Here is a 20,200-nt window from a genome sequence, read left to right as displayed (position 1 = left end):
ACAGGCACACAACACCATCACCCACAGAACTTCCACGCACCTCACACAACACACCACTACATATCAGCACACATATCAATACACACTCCACCCCACACATCACCTACACCACCCCATGGCACGGCAAAGACACCCCAGGTACTCGGAGGAGGAGCTCAGGGTCATGGTGGAGTAAATCATCCGGGTAGAGCCACAGCTATTCGGAGCACAGGTGCAGCACACCTCAATTGCAAGGAAGATGGAGCTATGGCGAAGAATAGTGGACAGGGTCAACGCAGTGGGACAGCACCCAAGAAATCGGGAGGACATCAGGAAGAGGTGGAACGACCTACGGGGGAAGGTGCGTTCCGTGGTCTCAAGAGACCACCTGGCGGTTCAGCGGACTGGCGGCGGACCCCCACCTCCTCCCCCACAACTAACAACATGGGAGGAGCAGGTCTTGGAGATTCTGCATCCTGAGAGCCTCGCAGTAGTAGGTGGAGGAATGGACTCTGGTAAGTCAAATCTTAACTATTACAACCCCCATCCTAGCTGCATGCTATCACATACCCCCACCCTCACCCTCACCCCCAGCACTCCAACTCCTCACATATGTCCCAATATCACAAACCACCCATCCCAACACCAAGCCCTGCATGCAACAACAAAGCATGGACACCCATCACTAAAGCATGCCCACTGCACATACCCATACAACCCCCTAAACCATTCTCACACAGGAATGCAAGCACTGGGGTACACGGTCACCCACCCATTGCACACCATGACACACACAGATGTAATAACCATCCTTTTATACCCCTGCAGGACCCCTACCCAACGTCACCGGACAGGAGGGTCCACACATGTCCACACCACCAACAGAAGAGGCCCACAGTGATGACAGCACCTCTGTCCAACTGGATCTAGATGACCAGCCCGGCCCATCGGGGACCTCGGGACAGTCGGTTCCCATCACCCAGTCACAGGCCACTACAGACCTTCCACCCTCTGGAAACACCAGCACAGCACCCACCCAGCGGGCCCATACCTCCGTCCCCAGGACACGTCAATCAGCTGTGTGTCCACCACTACAGGGAACCCAGGATAACCCACCACCCCAACAGTGGGGGCAGTGGTAGTGGACACACGGTCCAGGGGATGGAGGCCCAGGAACACAGGGGAACTGGGAGGGCTGCTGTGCGACAGGGGGCGGACAGGCCAAGGGAACCCACTCTCCACGAGGTCCTCTCCTCCATTATGGGAGCCTACCACCAGGCCCAGGAGACGATGGCAACGGTACTGGCCAAGTTTCAGGAGACCCAGCGCCTGCAGGAGGAACAGTATATGGGCTTCAGGGAGGAACTCAGAACCATCAGCTCCACCCCGGGCACCATCGTAGGGGTGCTGAAGGAACTTGTGAACACCAGGAGGGACACTGTGGCACTACAAGGGGCCCCTGACACTAGCATGGACGATGAACTGCCCATCACCTCCGCCGGTGCTAGTGGACAGTAGGCACCGCCACAGGACCACCACACCAGCACCCCATCCCCTGCAGAGGGAGAACCACCCCTCAAACACTCCCTGAGATCCAGGACAAAGACAGAGCACGATACCAAGACCCCCGCCAAGAAATGAAACCACTCTGATTGTCATCCTACTGTCCCACTTTGTCTCCCTGTCCATACTTAAACTGCCCCAGCTCAACTTCCTATGCCCATATGGGCAATGCACCTGTAAGACTAATAGACTGGACTCTGCCATGGACAGTCCTCCGCCATCACCCCTCACCATTTCACTACCCCCTCCAATATTGAGCACTTAAATAAACACACTTAAAGCACAAAACAATCTGGAGTCTGTCTGTGATTTCGAAATAGTGTATTAGCAATTACAGTGACAAAATGCTCTTTCAAGTTGAATGTCAACATACCTAAGTCACACAGCTCTAGTCCAGGAGGAATCTAAGCAGATGTCACACAGTGGGACCCACATCTGTGAAATCGTAAGGCAAAGTGACAACTCAGTGACCATACACTGGGTGAAAACGACACACAGTAGAGAGGTAGTAGTGTTAAAATACATGTAGTAGGCAGCTCTGTATTCTTACCTGTGACTCATTGGAAATATTGCTGGATCACTGAGTCCCTATTGTGCATGTCTTCTTCCCCTGCTTCCTCGTCTTCACTGTCCACAGGTGCAACAACACGTCCATCTGGACCATCCTCCTGCAGAAAAGGCACCTGTTGTGGCAAAGCCAAGTAATGAAGCATACAGCAGGCCACGATGATCTGGCACACCTTCTTTGGTGAGTAGAATAGGGATCCACCTGTCATATGGAGGCACCTGAACCTGGCCTTCAGGAGGCCTAAGGTCCATTCGATCACCCTCCTAGTTCGCCCATGGGCCTCATTGTAGCGTTCCTCTGCCCTTGTCCTGGGATTTCTCACTGGCATCAGTAGCCATGACAGGTTGGGGTAACCAGAGTCACCTGCAAATGTTGAGGGACAACTGTTAGACATGCACTAACCTGGAGGGATATCCCCAGACAACCATTCCCACTGACTTGCTTCCAGGTGCTCACCTAATAGCCACACACGGTGCCTCTGGAGTTGACCCATCACATAAGGGATGCTGCTATTTCCGCAGGAGGTAGGCGTCATGCACTGAGCCAGGGAACATGGCATTCACATGGGAGATGTACTGGTCTGCCAAACATACCATCTGTACATTCATAGAATGATAACTCTTCCGGTTTCTGTACACCTGTTCACTCATGTTGGGGGGGACCAAAGCCACATGTGTCCCATCAATGGCACCTGTGATGTTGGGGATGTGTCCCAGGGCACCTTTCACTGTAGGCAAATCCTCCACCTGAGGGAAAACAATGTAGCTCTGCATGTGTTTCAGAAGGGCAGACAACACTCTGGACAATACGTTGGAAAGCATAGGCTGGGACATCCCTGATGCCATGGCCACTGTTGTCTGAAAGGAACCACTTGCAAGGAAATGGAGAACTGTCAGCACCTGCACTTGAGGGGGGATTCCTGTGGGATGACGGATTGCTGACATCAGGTCTGGCTCCAACTGGGTACACAGTTCCTGGATTGTGGCACGGTCAAGCCTGTATGTGATAATCAAATGTCGCTCCTCCATTGTCGACAGGTCCACCAACGGTCGGTACACCGGAGGATGCCGCCATCTCCTCACATGTCCCAGCGGACGGTGCCTATGAAGGACAACAGCAACTCAGAGGTACGTACCCACAGTTTACACAGAACACCTATCATAAGTGGCCTGTATGTGTGTTGAGTATAGGCCTAGGTATGAGTGACGCAGTTGGAAATGAAGCCATGTGGGCCCCTGAAATGGCGGCTGCCTGACCTCTAAAATGGGACAATGGGATGTGAGGTAACTGCGCTGGCATTGTACACCAGTTACCCTAAGGGTCCCAGGAGCCAATGGCGATGTACGCCGGCGGTGACGGTACGCACCATCGTGGACATGACCGCCATTTTCTGTCACTTCAATCACTCGATACCTGATCTTCGACAGGAGAGGACCTACACTGCAAGTGCTGCTGTGACCTCGGTCTGGAAGAGACAATGGCTCGAGTGTCTGGGGAAAGGGCCCCTGCCTTCACATCGGAGGAGTTGGAGAAACTCATGGGTGGGGTCCTCCCCCAGTACACGCTACTCTACGGTCCTCAAGACAAACAGGTAAGTACACTGTGAGCATGCTGTATGGGCTATGCCTGTGTGGAGAGGGCTGGATGTAAGAAGGAAGGGGGGAGAGTGCTGCATGCATGAAAGACGGTGAATGCATGTGCCACATGGCAAGGGTAGGGATGGGGGCCAATCACTTTGACGGTGCAGTTGGTAATAACTTCTCTTTTTCCCCTGTACATTTCATGTAAGTCAGCGCCCACCAGAAGAAAGATATTTGGCGTGCCAACGCCAAGGACGTCCAGACTCTGGGGGTCTACCACAGACGGAGCACCCACTGCCGGAAAAGATGGGAGGACATTCGCCGCTGGAGCAAAAAGGCGGCGGAGGCTCAGCTGGGGATGGCCTCCCAACGTGGGAGGGGTGCCCGTCGCACCATGAGCCCCCTGATGTTCAGGATCCTGGCGGTGGCCTACACGGAGTTAGATGGGCACTTGAGGGCATCACAGCAGACACAAGGGGGTGAGTACACTCTCATTCTACTGACTTTGCGCGCAGTGGAGGTGTCTGGGTGGGGGAGGAGGGCTGTGGGTTTCCCTAGGCCAGGGTGAGTTCCGTAGGCAAGGCCCTTCCGTATGTCAGGCCATGTGGCACCCCAGCCCACCTCTGTAGAGTGCCAAGTACCGCTAGTCATGCCCCTGTATCATCTATGTGTGCAGAGGTCGCCCATAGCCTTGAGGCCATTTCCCAAAAATTGGACAGTGGAGCCCAAGAGCGCGGCGTAGTGCAGTGGGCTTCTGTGTCTGTCGTGTCCGCCAACGGTAGCGGTAATGCATGCACTCAACATGTCTTTCTTCTGTCGTCACCCCCCCTTTTTGTGGTCTCCCATTTCTTGTGTGCAGTAGCATCATCAGGCAGAGGAGCAGTGGCAACAGAGCACGAGGGAGCTGCATCCCACATGGCCCTGGAGGGCGACACTACGGAGTCTGAATTCACCAGTGGGACGGACGGCGAGGGGAGCTCCACGGCGGGGACAGGAGCTGACACCAGCGACACAGACTCGTCCTCTGATGGGAGCTCCCTTGTGGTGGCGGCAACATCTGTACCCCCGCATCTACAGGTACAGCCGCCACGCCCCCTACCAGCACCACCCTCCCAGCAGCCCCTCAGCCTTTGCCCAGTGCCCTCTCACCCAGGAGGGTGGACATCACCTTCGCCCCAGGCACCTCAGGCCCTGCCCCAGTCACCCCTGCTGCCCTCAGTGAGGAGGCCATTGACCTCCTCAGGTCCCTCACTGTTGGGCAGTCTACCATTTTGAATGCCATCCAGGGTGCAGAGAGGCAGTTGCAACAAACAATTGCATTCCTGGAGGGCATTCATTCTAGGTCAGGGGGCCCTACACCGAGCTTTTCAGACTCTGGCCTCATCACTGATGGCAGCCATTGTCCCCGTCTCTAGCCTCCCGCCTCCAACTTCCTCAACCCCGGCCCAATCCCCTGTACCTCAGCCTATCCCAAGCATTCCTACAGACCAACATGCACACACGTCAACACACAAGGGAAGCTCAGGCAAGCATCACACACATGCAGACACACCAACATCCACTGCCTCCACTGTGTCTCCCTCCTTCTCATCTCCCTCCTCCCTCCCAGTCTCGTCTACACTCACACCTGCATGCAGTACCTCTACAGCCACTACGTCCCTCTCCAGCACACCCACCACCACACCCGCTCATGTGCAGTCACCACCCCCACTACCATTCACACGTCCCCTCTGTCCTCTCCCAGTGTGTCTGTGACGCCCCCTCCCCACCCTTGACCTCTTTCCCACACCTCCCCCACCCCGTCCGTCTCATAGGTCCCGAACTAGCACCTCAGCCACAACATCTACTGGACCAGTGGTGCCTGTAGTCACCGGAATGTGGAGTGCACCGGCCACCAGGGCAGCCAGTGTGGCACGGAGCCACAGCACAGACAGTCCCCCACCTGTGAAGCATCAGAAGTTGGCCAGTGCCCGGTGGGAGAGGGTGAAGACTCCAGCCACCAAAGCCGCTCCCAGGGGTCCCATTGGGAGTGTGGAGTCAGCTGTGACACCTTCCAAGGTGGGGAAGGGCCACCAGAAACCCTGCAAGTCTGGGAAGAGCTGCACAGCGGAGAAGACCGCCATCATCCCCGCTGCCCAGGAGGCCACCTCCAGCACCAGCACAGCTGCCCAGGAGGCCACCACCAGCACAAGCCCAGCTGCTCAGGAGGCCAGCACCAGCCCAGCTGCCCAGGAGGCCACCGCCAGCACCAGCCCAGCTGCCCAGGAGGCCAGCACCAGCCCAGCTGCCCAGGAAGCCAACCGCCAGCACCAGCCCAGCTGCACAGGAGGCCACCGCCAGCACAACCCCAGCTGCCCAGGAGGCCAAAGCCAGCACAAGCCCAGCTGGACCATTAAGGACCGCCAGCAAAAGGCCCGTTGGGCCATGAAGGACCGCCAGCTCCAGCCCCGCTGGGCCATGAAGAACCGCCAGCAGCTGAGACCCTGCAATGGAGACCGCCATCGGAGGCACCACCGAACAGGGCACCGCTATCTGCAGCACCGCTGAACAGGGCACCGCCATCTCAAGCACCGCTGAACAGGGCACTGCCATCTCAAGCACCGCTGAACAGGGCACCGCCATCTCAAGCACCGCTGAACAGGGCACCGCCCATCTCAAGCACCGCTAGCCCATGAGCGGCAGGGGCACTGACGCAACTGAGTCCGTCACGGGGTGAATGATGCACTCTGGGCACCATGCCCCCTCCAGAATCAGTGGAGACTGTCATCCACTACCTCTGTCCTTAACAGGATGAAGCACTCTGGGCACCATGCCCCCTCCAGAACCAGTGGAGACTGACATCCACTACCTCTGTCCTTAACAGGATGAAGCACTCTGGGCACCATGCCCCCTCCAGAACCAGTGGAGACTGTCATCTACTTGTGAGACTGTGGCTTTGCACTCCCCAGGATGGAACAGTGGGCAACCCACCCACTGTAGAGATTTGTGAGACTGTGGCTTTGCACTCCCCAGGATGGAACAGTGGGCAAACCACCCACTGTAGAGACTTGAGAGACTGTGGCTTTGCACTCCCCAGGATGGAACAGTGGGCAACCTACCCACTGTAGAGACTTGATAGACTGTGGCTTTGCACTCTTCAGGATGGAACAGTGGGCAACCCACCCACTGTAGAGACTTGTGAGACTGTGGCTTTGCACTCCCCAGGATTGAACAGTGGGCAACCCACCCACTGTAGAGACTTGAGAGACTGTGGCTTTGCACTCCCCAGGATGGAACAGTGGGCATGTGGCCCCCTCGTGGATTTGGCGTTGTGCACTCAACCGGCTGAGGAGTCCCCCCTTTCCCTCCCCCTGAGGTGCCTGTTTTCTTGCTCTCTGATGCCCCTGCAGTGTTCTCTCCGTCATGGTCGGGGATCTTGTGTGGGCCTCGCCTATACCGTGGGGTCCCAGTGTTCCACGGACTATCTTAGTGCACTACCTGGACTACTATGCTTGGTATATATTTTGTACATGGTGTATATATACATTTCTGCCTAATTGTTTTTAATATATTACAATGGTTACACTCATTTTCTATTGTCTTTGCATTCTTCCGGGGGGTTTGCGGGGTGTTACTGTGATGTATAGATTTGCATTTGTGTGTGTAGTAGTGGGTGAGGGTGGGGGTGTTGCGTGTGTGTGTTGCTGTTTTTTTCCGTCCCCCCGCCCCTGTGTCGTAGGTGCAGTACTCACCGTGGTGTTCGCCGCCGGCGTTCGTGCTCCTGGTAGAGGAGCAGGAAGACTATCGCAGGGATAATTTGGAGTTCTGGGTCCATGGTGTCCTCGTTCCTCGTGGGGTGTGTAGAGGTGAGCGTTGTCCCTTCGAAATTCCTGTTTCCGCCGTGTTTTTATCCGCGGTGAATCCGCCCCAGAAAAGGTGGCGGATTGGTAGGTTGTGATACTGTGGGCGGTACATTGTCTCCCGCCTGTCTGTTGGCGGTGACCGATGCGCTGTTTGTTTGTACCGCCGTGGCGGTCGGAGTGTTAAAGTGTCTGTCTTTGTTGGCGGTTTCCGCCACGGTAGTAATTGCAATTTTTTTACCGCCGGCCTGTTGGCGGTTTTACTGCCGCTTTAACACAGTCCGCCAGGGTTGTAATGACCACCTTAGTGTCAAGTTCCTTTGTGTGTGTACTAATCCACTTTTGTGTAACTTTTGCTGGTCAATACACAAAGCCCAAAAGCAAAGCTTTTCACCATCATTTCACCGAGGACACTGGTGACAGCCACAAAGGTATTGGGACAGGTAAATGACAATTTTGTGAAAGTCATATTTTCATATGAATGTCTTACATTTAGACTTAAATATTATGTATCACTTTAAATTACAAATCATTAGAGTACTAAATTGTCTCCACATACAATACTGATAAATGCTTAGCAAATATAAGAAAGTAATCCAATGTTATCCAGTAGAAGGGATATGCCTTATGGTTTAGAAAATAATATGTTGGTTATTTGCTTCACCAGGACATGTAAAATGTACCAACAGATATGGTATACTTTGATTACAATTCACTCTCTCCTATGGGCGGTGAAGGACCTATCTTAGGGTTGGCCCATATGTAATATGATGCACCGGTTGGCCCTGCAAAACAGGGATTTATTGCTGGGTGTAAAGTGTTTGTTGCAACTGCGATACAGCGTGCAATGGCAGGCCTCATAATTGAATGAAATTGCTACTTCAGTGGGTTGAGCAATGAGTGCTATAGGCCCACCAGTAGCATATCATGTACAGGGCTTGACTACATGTATTAAGATATACTAGGGGCTGAAATGTAAAGTAAATGTTCCACCCAGGAGTAGGTATATTTAACCATATTATATGGAGAGAAGCACTTCAGCAATGATTATCAGTGGAAAAGTGCACAGAGACCAAATGCATGCAAACACTATTGGGTGTTTTATGGCATAAACAGTCCTGGACCCTTTGATGGTGCAGCTCTTGCCATATCTTAAAAGTGGGGACACATAAAAAAACAACTTTACAAATATTGTCAGAACAACTAACAGAAGACTGGAAACTACCTGTCAGCCGTTCTGCCCAAGGTACATACCTAGTCAGTCTGACTTTGTGTTAGATAGCGCTAGCTCTTTTTCTATGGCAGAAAATCCTGTCCTGAGGGACCTCAGAGCGTCAGTATTTGGCCTTGTGATTGCCTCTTTGGCTACACCTTGCACCTGTAACCCCCCTGGAGGATTTCAATAAGTTGACAAGTATAAAGTGAAATATTTTTAGCAGCCTACACCAAGACAGGCTCCCCATCCATGACAACACATCCACGTCTGGTGTGCAACACCCACCTTACAGGAATGCAGCAATGCCCAAATAAGTTTGGGTGGATTCTTTTACCCCAACTCTTGATATGTTATCATGCAGCCCTGGGTAGCCATTGTAACAACTTACAGACTGCCATGTATTGTACCATTTGCAGGCATGCATACATCCATCACATGAGCATCCCATTGGATAATGCAACACCATACACCTCACCAATGTAGGCCAAGGATGAGTTTGGCAAACTGCTGGGCATTCAAATGTGTTAGCTTGTAGCCCTCACTCCAACAACACAAATAAAAAGAACATGTGGACTCCTAAAAATCAGTTCACAGTATGCTGACTTAACCACTCTTGTACTGATTTACTCGTTGTAATGGCAGTAAGATATATGCAGTATGTGAGTAGCCTGCCACTCCTGGTCTAATGAATTCACAGTCTGTAGGAGAGGCCTATGTATTTGCACACAGGCATAATCTGTATTCACCCATTTTTTAAAGCTTTATTTATGAGTTTTTACATAATAAACAAAATACAAATACAGATATAATTCAGGCCTGCTGCCAAGTTGAACAGGAAGTGGCGGTGCATACATATGAAGTAGAATGAACATTTTAAGAATAAGTAAAATGGGAAACATAAGTTGTTGGGTTTGTTCTTCGAACTGTGTCCCTTGAGTATGTAGCATGTGACAGGTATGACTATCAAAGCCAAAAGTATGCATGTTAGGGGGGAAGTGTGAGGGGGGATCATGGTGGTCCCTAAGGAGCAGGTGATTACAGAGCGGATGACAAATGTTTTTGGGATGGGAAGTGGGGGGATTGAAGCGTGGCATGTAGTTCACTTATGGTATCCCAGTAAGCTAAGCTTTCAAGCCATGGTTTGACAGCTTGGGGATGTTGACAGCTTAGTGCAGGGCAACCTCTCGCTTCGCTAACAGGAGAGCAATGGCATTGACATACCAGTTTGGGAATATCCTATAAATATCCAAGTAGGGCTAGGATGGGGCTAAGGGTGAGAGGTATCTCTATCATTTGGGTCAATATTTCATAATTGGTTGCCAATAAGCTGGAATCGGTGAGCATGTCCAGGATAGTTGGGTGAAGTCAGCCATGGGAGCAGAGCAATGAGGGCAAGCAGGACATCTGGATGGGATTAGGCATGTGCGGAAGACGGGCGTGAGCTACATCCTATGCAGGAAATTAAAATGAAGAAGTTGGTGGTGGTAGTTAGGAGAGATAAGACATATCTGTGTACAGCAGTGGTAGTTAGGAGAGATAAGACATGTTTGTGTACAGCAGGCTGACCACATCTTATCACTGAGTGTGTGGCCTAAGTCCAATTCCCAGGTCTGTTGAAGTTTAGCATCACGGGAGGGGATTAGGGCAATACACATATGGTAGAACCTACACACTAGTCGATGCCCTTTCTCGTCAGTGATGAGTGAGGTCAATGGTGGTAACTTGGGTGGTGCTAATGGATATGTTGGGAAAGTGGCACAAATTGAGCTGAGGAAACGGTGCATTGTAAATTGATCCATCCATGTGATCACAGGAAGGTGGGTCTCATCCGCCATAACCACTATATTGCCTTCTGGGAATATATCAGCAAAGGTGTGGAAATTGATATTTGAAAGAGTAGGCCAAGCTATCAGTTTGTTAGTTATGGGCAGCTGATAGTTGGGAGAGAGTGGCAACTGTGGGGAGTAAAAAAGGGAGGCCTCCCCAGTAGTCGCAGCAGTTTTTTCCAGGCGTATCTAATGGTGGAAAGTGATTGAATGCCATGTGGGGTCTAGGGGATGTCCAGTTGGAAATATAGATGCGAGTGGGGTGGGGTATGCTAGATCCATTTTAGGTTTTGTGTCAGGAATCCGGGCATCCAGGTGGAACCAGAGATGGGCGTACTGACATTGGACTACCAAATAGTTGAGTTGGTTATGAGGCACTCTGAACCCTCCATGTCTGAGGAGCTGTACCAGCCCACCCGTAGCGTCGACCCACCCAGATCAATTTTAGGAAAAGGACCTGCAGTGTGGCAAAGGAGTATGACAATTTTTATGAATGCATCCAGCCATTGAAAGAGGGAGGCTAGCCAGTAGTTGATTTGGGATGTCAATTTGTCAATTGCAGGGCCATAATTAACTCTGACACCCTGTTCATTGTCCCTGTGGAGCATGATACCCAGGTACTTTACGGGACCCGTACACCAAGCTAATGGGAACTTGCATTGGAGTGGAGTGGCGCAGTGGAGTCCGTGAGTGGAAGCATTTTAATTTTGGATCAGTTGATACATATGCCTGAGAGCGCCACAAAGTAGGTAATTTCGCGCAGGAGTGGTGAATGATTGTCAGCAGGGTGTCTGACTAAAAGAGAGATATCATCGGCATATAATGAAAGGAGTAATGGGCCATTGCGGAACTGCAGACTGCAATGTCTGTGCCGTTCTTGGAGGTGGTGTACCAGAAGGTCCAGTGTAATTATAAAAAGGATGGAAGCAAGTGGGTAGCCCTGTCTGGTTCTCCTCATAATTTTAAAAGGCCCAGATGGGGAGCTGTTTACCCTAATGCACGCAGTGGATTGGGCATGCAATAATTTAATCACTAAAGTGAAATTCAAGGGTATCCCCAATTTGTTAAGGGTGGCTTGCAAGAAGGGCCATTCCAAATAATCAAATGCCTTCTTGGCGTCCAGTAATGCCACTGCCGTGGGTGTGTCAGGGGAAATAGGAAATACAGTTGAGGACTAAAAAGGAGGTACACAGGTTCAGGGAAGTCGAGCATTGCAGAACGAAACCCTACTGCACCGGTGAGATGATTTTTTCCATAACTAGGGGAAGCCGGTTTGCAAGTACCTTGGCAAAGATTTTGTTGTCAAAGTTTTAAAATGACAATGGCCGATAGGAACCGCAGGTGCGAGAGTCTTTACCAGGTTTAAGTAGCAGGGTGATAACCGCTTCACGTAACATTGGGGGTAGAGCCCCTGTTGTCAGTGACTCTTTGTACATGGCCAAAGATGGGGGACAAGAAGGTGATTAAATTGTTTATAAAACTTGCCAGTGAAACAGTCTAGGCCAGGCGCCTTGGAGCCATCTATTAAATCAATGGCTTGGATGATTTCATTGCAGGAGATGGGTTCGGCCTGGATTTGCTGATGGGCCCTAGTGGTCCACACCATGGCCATCTCCTCAAGTTATGAGGAAAGAGAAGCAGTGTCGCACGAGATCCTGGTGTTGTATAAATTAGAAAAATAGTGTAATAAGGTGGTCATTATTTCCTCCCTATCCGTTACAGGGGCCCATCCGGCAATAGCAACTCAGAAACATAGAAGGAACTGCTGGGGGGGGTCACATGTGTCTAGCCAGTGTGTGTCCTGGACATTCACCATTTCCATAATGGCGGGCTCTCGCACATTTTCCCAGGAAGAGAGACTTGTGCTCCGCCAGGTCGCAGCACTCTGCCAAGATAGAGGCGCTCTCTGTAGGTCATGTTGTGTCCTGAGATAGGGCAGCAGATTGGTCCAATGCCATCAATTGCAACTCCAGTTGTGCCTGGTGGGAACGGAGATTATGCAAGATGCCTGTCCACTTTGAAATGCAGAAGCCATGAATATACGCCTTAAAGGCCTCCCACAGGGTAGCATAGGTGGGTACTGAGTTAACATTCAGTTAAAAATAGTCAATAATTGCCGATCTGAGTTCTGAGCAGAAGAGGCTGCTGTGTAAGGCCATGGCGGGGAAACACCATTGCCCTTTCGATGCCACTGGCATACGGTAGCCTGATGGATGGAGTCACCATTGCATGATCTGATAATGTGCGAGCTAGATGGGTGATACCATGGGGTGAGCGTGGAGGACAGCAACCAATAATCAAGGCGAGACCACATGTCATGTGGCATTGAATGTGAGTGTATCAGAGGGAAATAGATGCCGGGGATCCCAGAGCAAAAAAGTGTGGCAGATGTCATGGATTATTTGAACCGATTTCCGTTTGTCAGAGAGGTGGAGGTGGAGTCCAAATGAGGGTCTAGAAGAAGGTTAAAGTCACCCCCTCAATACAATGTAGCATGTTTATTGGCTAATAGAACCCGGTGGCACCCCAAGATTCCCGTTATCAGAACATATCTGCTGTGCTCGTCTATAAGTGCAGATAGTAATTGGTAGGCCAGGCTTTTGTGTACAAGGATGCTGATATACGGTAACTGGTAGTATGAAAATCCAAAAATCTTCTAAACTCCCCACCCCCTCTCAAACCTGGCAAAATGTAGCCCAGCAACCCTGAATATACAATACCCTAACACAACATTAAGACACAACAACACAGGAAAGTGTGTATCACGGGGGCTATGCCTCGACGTGGCAGGCCCAGATACAAGGCAGTAATGAAATTACATAAATGGACCATTATGAAACAGTGTGTGCAAGATCTACAGGAGTATACAGCACAATTCACACCCAGGGCGTTAGGGTAACTGGCCACGGGCCTTGGGTTCAAGAGAGCTGCATAACAGGTTAGGTGTTACTCTGGTCTGGGGGAAAGAGTTCCGCGCTGAAAGTAGGACCAGAGTCCTGCAGGGCATGGTCCAGGGATGTGTGCCTCGACGAGGAGATTGGCTTGACGTAATGCTTGCAAAAATTCAGGGCATTCTCTGGGGTGTGTGAGAAAGTAGCCTCTTTCTAGCCTTGTTACCCCCACTTTTGGCCTGTTTGTGAGTGTATGTCAGGGAGTTTTCACTGTCTCACTGGTATCCTGCTAGCCAGGGCCCAGTGCTCATAGTGAAAACCCTATGTTTTCAGTATGTTTGTTATGTGTCACTGGGACCCTGCTAGTCAGGACCCCAGTGCTCATAAGTTTGTGACCTATAGGTATGTGTTCCCTGTGTGATGCCTAACTGTCTCACTGAGGCTCTGCTAACCAGAACCTCAGTGGTTATGCTCTCTCTTTACAAATTGTCACTAACAGGCTAGTGACCAATTTTACCAATTTACATTGGCATACTGGAACACCCTTATAATTCCCTAGTATATGGTACTGAGGTACCCAGGGTATTGGGGTTCCAGGAGATCCCTATGGGCTGCAGCATTTCTTTTGCCACCCATAGGGAGCTCTGACAATTCTTACACAGGCCTGCCACTGCAGCCTGAGTGAAATAACGTCCACGTTATTTCACAGCCATTTTACACTGCACTTAAGTAACTTATAAGTCACCTATATGTCTAACCTTTACCTAGTAAAGGTTGGGTGCTAAGTTACTTAGTGTGTGGTCACCCTGGCACTAGCCAAGGTGCCCCCACATTGTTCAATGCCAATTCCCCGGACTTTGTGAGTGCGGGGACACCATTACACGCGTGCACTACATATAGGTCACTACCTATATGTAGCTTCACAATGGTAACTCCGAACATGGCCCTGTAACATGTCTATGATCATGGAATTGCCCCCTCTATGCCATCCTGGCATAGTTGGCACAATCCCATGATTCCACAGGTCTGTAGCTCAGACCTGGGTACTGCCAAACTGCCTTTCTCATGGTTTCACTGCAGCTACTGCTGCTGCCAACCCCTCAGACAGGTTTCTGCCCTCCTGGGGTCCAGTCAGGCTCGGCCCAGGAAGGCAGAACAAAGGACTTCCTCAGAGGGAGGGTGTTACACCCTCTCCCTTTGGAAAATGGTGTTAGGCCAGCCTCTAGAAATGCTTTCATGGGCACAGATGGTGCCCAATTCTGCATAAGCCAGTCTACACCGGTTCAGGGACCCCTCAGCCCTGCTCTGGCGCGAAACTGGACAAAGGAAAGGGGAGTGACCACTCCCCTGACCTGCACCTCCCCTGGGAGGTGCCCAGAGCTCCTCCAGTGTGCTCCAGACCTCTGCCATCTTGGAAACAGAGGTGCTGCTGGCACACTGGACTGCTCTGAGTGGCCAGGGCCAGCAGGTGACGTCAGAGACTCCTTCTGATAGGCTCCTTCAGGTGTTGCTAGCCTATCTTCTCTCCTAAGTAGCCAAACCCTCTTTTCTGGCTATTTAGGGTCTCTGTCTTTGGGAATTCCTTAGATAACGAATGCAAGAGCTCATCCGAGTTCCTCTGCATCTCTCTCTTCACCTTCTGCCAAGGAATCGACTGCTGACCGCGCTGGAAGCCTGCAAAACTTCAACAAAGTAGCAAAGACGACTACTGCAACTCTGTAACGCTGATCCAGCCGCCTTCTCGACAGCTTTCCTGGTGGTGCATGCTGTGGGGGTAGTCTGCCTCCTCTCTGCACTAGAAGCTCCAAAGAAATCTCCCGTGGGTCGACGGAATCGTCCCCCTGCAACCGCAGGCACCAAAGAACTGCATCACCGGTACCCTGGGTCTCCTCTCGGCACGACGAGCGAGGTCCCTTGAATCCAGCAACTCTGTCCAAGTGACTCCCACAGTCCAGTGACTCTTCATTCCAAGTTTGGTGGAGGTAAGACCTTGCCTCCCCACGCCAGACTGCATTGCTGGGAACCGCGACTTTTGCAGCTACTCCGGCCTCCGTGCACTTTCGGCAGAAATCCTTTGTGCACAGTCCAGCCTGGGTCCACGGAACTCTAACCTGCATTGCACGACCTCCTAAGTTGTCCTCCGGCGACGTGGGACTCCTTTGTGCGACTTCAGGTGAGCACCGTTTCACTCCACTTTGTAGTGCCTGTTCCGGCACTTCTGCGGGTGCTGCCTGCTTCTGAGAGGGCTCCTTGTCTTGCTCGATGCCCCCTCTGTCCCCAGACGCAATTGGCGACATCCTGGTCCCTCCTGGGCCACAGCAGCATCCAAAAACTCTAACCGCATGATTTGCAGGTAGCAAGGCTTGTTGGTAGTCTTTCTTCAGGAAAATACTTCTGCATGACTCTCCACGGCGTGACGGATCCGTCCTCCAAAGGGGAAGTTCCTAGCCCTTGTCGTTCCTGCAGAATCTTCAGCTTCTACTGTCCAGTAGCAGCTTCTTTGCACCCACAGCTGGCATTTCCTGGGCATCTGCCCATCTCCGACTTGCTTGTGACTTTTGGACTTGGTCCCCTTGTTCCACAGGTACCCTCGTTTGGAAATCCATTGTTGTTGCATTGCTGATTTGTGTCTTTCCTGCAGAATTCCCCTATAAGACTTCTATGTCCTTTGGGGAACTTTAGTGCACTTTGCACTCACCTTTCAGGGTCTTGGGGTGGGCTATTTTTCTAACCCTAACTGTTTTCTTACAGTCCCAGCGACCCTCTACAAGATCACATAGGTTTGGGGTCCATTCGTGGTTCGCATTCCACTTTTGGAGTATATGGTTTGTGTTGCCCCTATCCCTATGTGTCCCCATTGCATCCTATTGTAACTATACATTGTTTGCACTGTTTTCTAATACTATTACTGCATATTTTGGTATTGTGTACATATATCTTGTGTATATTTGCTATCCTCATACTGAGGGTACTCACTGAGATACTTTTGGCATATTGTCATAAAAATAAAGTACCTTTATTTTTAGTATATCTGTGTATTGTGTTTTCTTATGATATTGTGCATATGACACTAGTGGTACTGTAGGAGCTTCACTCATCTCCTAGTTCAGCCTAAGCTGCTCTGCTAAGCTACCATTATCTATCAGCCTAAGCTGCTAGACACCCTATACACTAATAAGGGATAACTGGGCCTGGTGCAAGGTGTAAGTACCCCTTGGTACTCACTACAAGCCAGTCCAGCCTCCTACAGGGTGTCAAAGAACTGGGTTCTGCTGTGATCATCAACCCGCAAGAGCATCCGGTACAGCATACGATATGGGAGTCCCAGTTTCCTTAAAGCCACTTTGGCCTCTGCAGATTTGTGGCTGGGCTACTGCACCGCACTGGTGAAGTCTGGGAATATCGAGATAGCTGAGCCCTGACACTTCAGCGGGCTAGACTCATGCACCAAACTGAGCACAGTGTCTTGGAAGTTCAGTAGTCTGGCCATGATTGGTCTCAGTGCATTCCTGGAAAGGGGTGGGGGCCTAAGGATTGATGTACATGCTCAACCAGAAAGGTAAAGCTCTGATGGTCAAATGAATCCATGTGGAGGCATTCCACAAAGATGTTGAGTCGCACAGTGTCTGTGGATTCGGCCACTCCCATTATACGGATATTGTTGTGTCACCCACAGGTCTCCAGGTCCTTGTTTTTTTATAGCCAATGTTTTGAGGAGTTTTTCCAGCTTGTAGATCCATTTAGTCACTGTAGCAGAGACATCCTCCACACTTGAAATACGTTCCTCCACCACGTCTAGCCTGATCTAGTGCCTGTCCAATCTCTTCCCATTGCGGTCGAGACGGACGACTGAGGTGTCAAGCCTATCATCTATGGTGCGGAATCCCACCTGAAGCTCTACCATGATGGCATTCATCCTAGACAGCAGGGAGTCCACTGTGACAGCAGTGACAGTGAATCCCAGCTCCATTGTAATGGCGACAGATGGTGTCTCTGTCACTTTAGTCATGGTGAATGGGAGCTTACGTTGACAATTGTCACCCAAGACCATGACTGTAATGTGAGAGGGACTGGCGGTGGGGTCAAAGAGGAGGACTACATTGTGGAGGGTAGAGGCAGCAGGCAGAGACACTGGGGGTGACCCGAGGGAGACCCAGTAGGCAGCATAGACTCCTCAAGGGATCTCAGCAGTGCAGTAGTAAATGTTGGTGTGCAGGGGGGCCACATGCAATCCGCAGGGGGGTGTAGCAAGTCAGATCAGGGTGGCATGAGCCCACCCTGATCTGGCTCATGAAGGTGGCAGATCTGGAGTCAAGAGAGAGACGACAAATGTTGCAGAGTAGTAGCGGGAGCCCTGCAAGGCCTGGCAGACTTAGGCCTCAGGCCCACTCGTAGCCCCTGTTTCTGCTGGACCTTCAAGGCAGGCTGGGCCAGCAGATATCATCGATGAAAAAGGTGCACCCCACAGCATAATTCAGCGGATGTAAGGCACCCCGCCAGGCACAACACGTCTCCAAGTACAAGGCTGCTAGGATCTGGCCAATGCAGCGCTGCAGGCCCATTATGCAGCAAAAGCTATCGAGCAGCCATCTTGGCTGCTGGCTCGACCACACCCTCCTCTGTGTTCAACCATGACATAAATATTACATCATTAGTGATCCAAACATCAGTATAGTTGTCATAATCAGGGCGGGGTTACACAATCATCTCCTCAAGGATTATGTTTCCCTCCCAAAAGAGAGTGGGAGACATACATCCTGTTCATGATGATTTCAAAGAGAAGCACATAGGTAAATAACATTAAATCACAAGGCAACTTTTCATGGTGCATCCAAAGCTGTATTCTAGGTACAATCTCCTGATGCACTATGTCATGGTATTCATTTATTTTGAACAATTTAAAAGATCAGAGCTTTTTCCCAGGTGACCAATTTACAGAGTGGTTATTTCAATGTTACTGGTTGTATGATACATCTGGAAGCAATGGCAGAAGCAGCAAAATACCAGTCGGGTGCACACAATGCTAAGCACAGATTTTTTATTTACGTGTTTAAGTCACGCCCTTAATTATACCGGCCATGCCCCATTGTGAGAACCCCCAGTTTTTTCATTCCACTTAAATCCATGAGGTTATGTATATTTCGTCCACTGTATTACAATCTCATTATATCCTATGGGAGTTGTAACACGGTGGACATTGTGACGGAGTAACCCGTCGGCCAAACTCTAAATCAGAGCCTCATTAGGTGGTTACTTTTGTTAGCATCCACAGAGAAAAATATCAGACATTAGCAACATTTCTTTTCATTAAACACTGTGATAAAGGAAATATAAATAAGAACTGAGATACAGGTATGCAATCAACACAAAGGTTATTGCATTGTTAATGTCCAGCAAAGTTTATCATTTAAGGCTGTAAATGCAATGAGTTAATGTTAGAACTAAAGGGCAGATTTAACATTTTGTGAAAAGTGTTCTCAGTTGCAATGTCAATGGAGTACTCTATCCGCCAAACTGTTGGTTTACCTAAGCTATTTAAAGGCTAGCAGACAGAAAGTATGTCAACAACAGAACCCACCCATGCACCCTTGCTGAAATACTCTGACAACGCTTAGAGTATGGGCCATTGGATGCTAACCATCCAACTGCCTGCACTATTTAGTGTTGGGATGTTGTTTTTTGTTCATTTCAGTGCCAGGTGAAACTGGGTGTGATGGAGAGAAAAAAAAATGAAATGACCCCCTGGAGAAAACTCCTGGAGTGTTGGGGTCACTTTTTGCAAAAACAAATTCCAGCTTCTGGAGTTTGTTGTTTAAAAAAGTAAAACAATGTAAAAGTTTGACAGATGGTGGCTCTGGTTGACATAGCTGTACGTCAAACTCTTACAACATTCTCACGGACTGCCATGATGGTGGGTCCTGAAAAAGAGATTGTTGTGGGGCTGCCAGACATCTCTAGTTTTGAGGGATGGGATGTCTGTTAGGATGACGGAGTACATTACTTTGTCGCCCTGATGGACATTAATTAGTCTTCCGAACTATGAATCAGGCCCTCAATCTGGACTTGGGCAGAATAATGGTATGTGCTTATGGAGGTCTCATGTTTGTGAGATATAAAGCAAGTTTCTGCCAAATAGCGCTTTTCAAATACAGTTAAATGGACTATGGAAATGTTATATTGTCTAGACTTCCAATGAACAGTAATTCTGATGAAGTGAGAATTGCAAGGTCCTTAAAGTATTTCTTCTTAAAAAAACATTTTTTATTACTGAGTGCGAACATTAAACCTAACATCAAATCTAACAGTTGCAGATCTGAGGTGGTAAGTTTACATTAGGACAAGTCAAGAGCTGTACCTAAGTGTGTGCACAATTATTTGGCAGGAACACTCTGAAAAGTTTACAAATGTAGTATTGTCAAATGTCCCTCTCTTAAGGGTCACCCCAGGCTTTTTTGCCTTCTTCCTCCTCTTCTTCTGACCTTGTTCTTGTTGGCTGTATGGCTCTCAGCACTTTATCATTCCTAACCAGTGCTAAAGTGCATGTGTTCTTTCCTCTAAACATGGTACCATTGGCTCATACCAAATTGGTATGTTTAATTTACTAATAATCCCTAGTAAAGTGCACTACATGTGCTCATGGCCTGTAAATGAAATGATACTCGTGGGCCAATAGCACTTATTGTGCCACTTACATAATTAGCCCCTTAACCATGTCTTAGACCTCCCAATGTAGTGCCT

The sequence above is a fragment of the Pleurodeles waltl genome, chromosome 5 (genome assembly GCF_031143425.1).
Source record: "Pleurodeles waltl isolate 20211129_DDA chromosome 5, aPleWal1.hap1.20221129, whole genome shotgun sequence".
Classification (NCBI taxonomy): Eukaryota; Metazoa; Chordata; class Amphibia; order Caudata; family Salamandridae; genus Pleurodeles; species Pleurodeles waltl.
The sequence above is the reverse complement of the archived record's forward strand: the minus strand, read 5'-3'. Positions refer to the sequence as shown.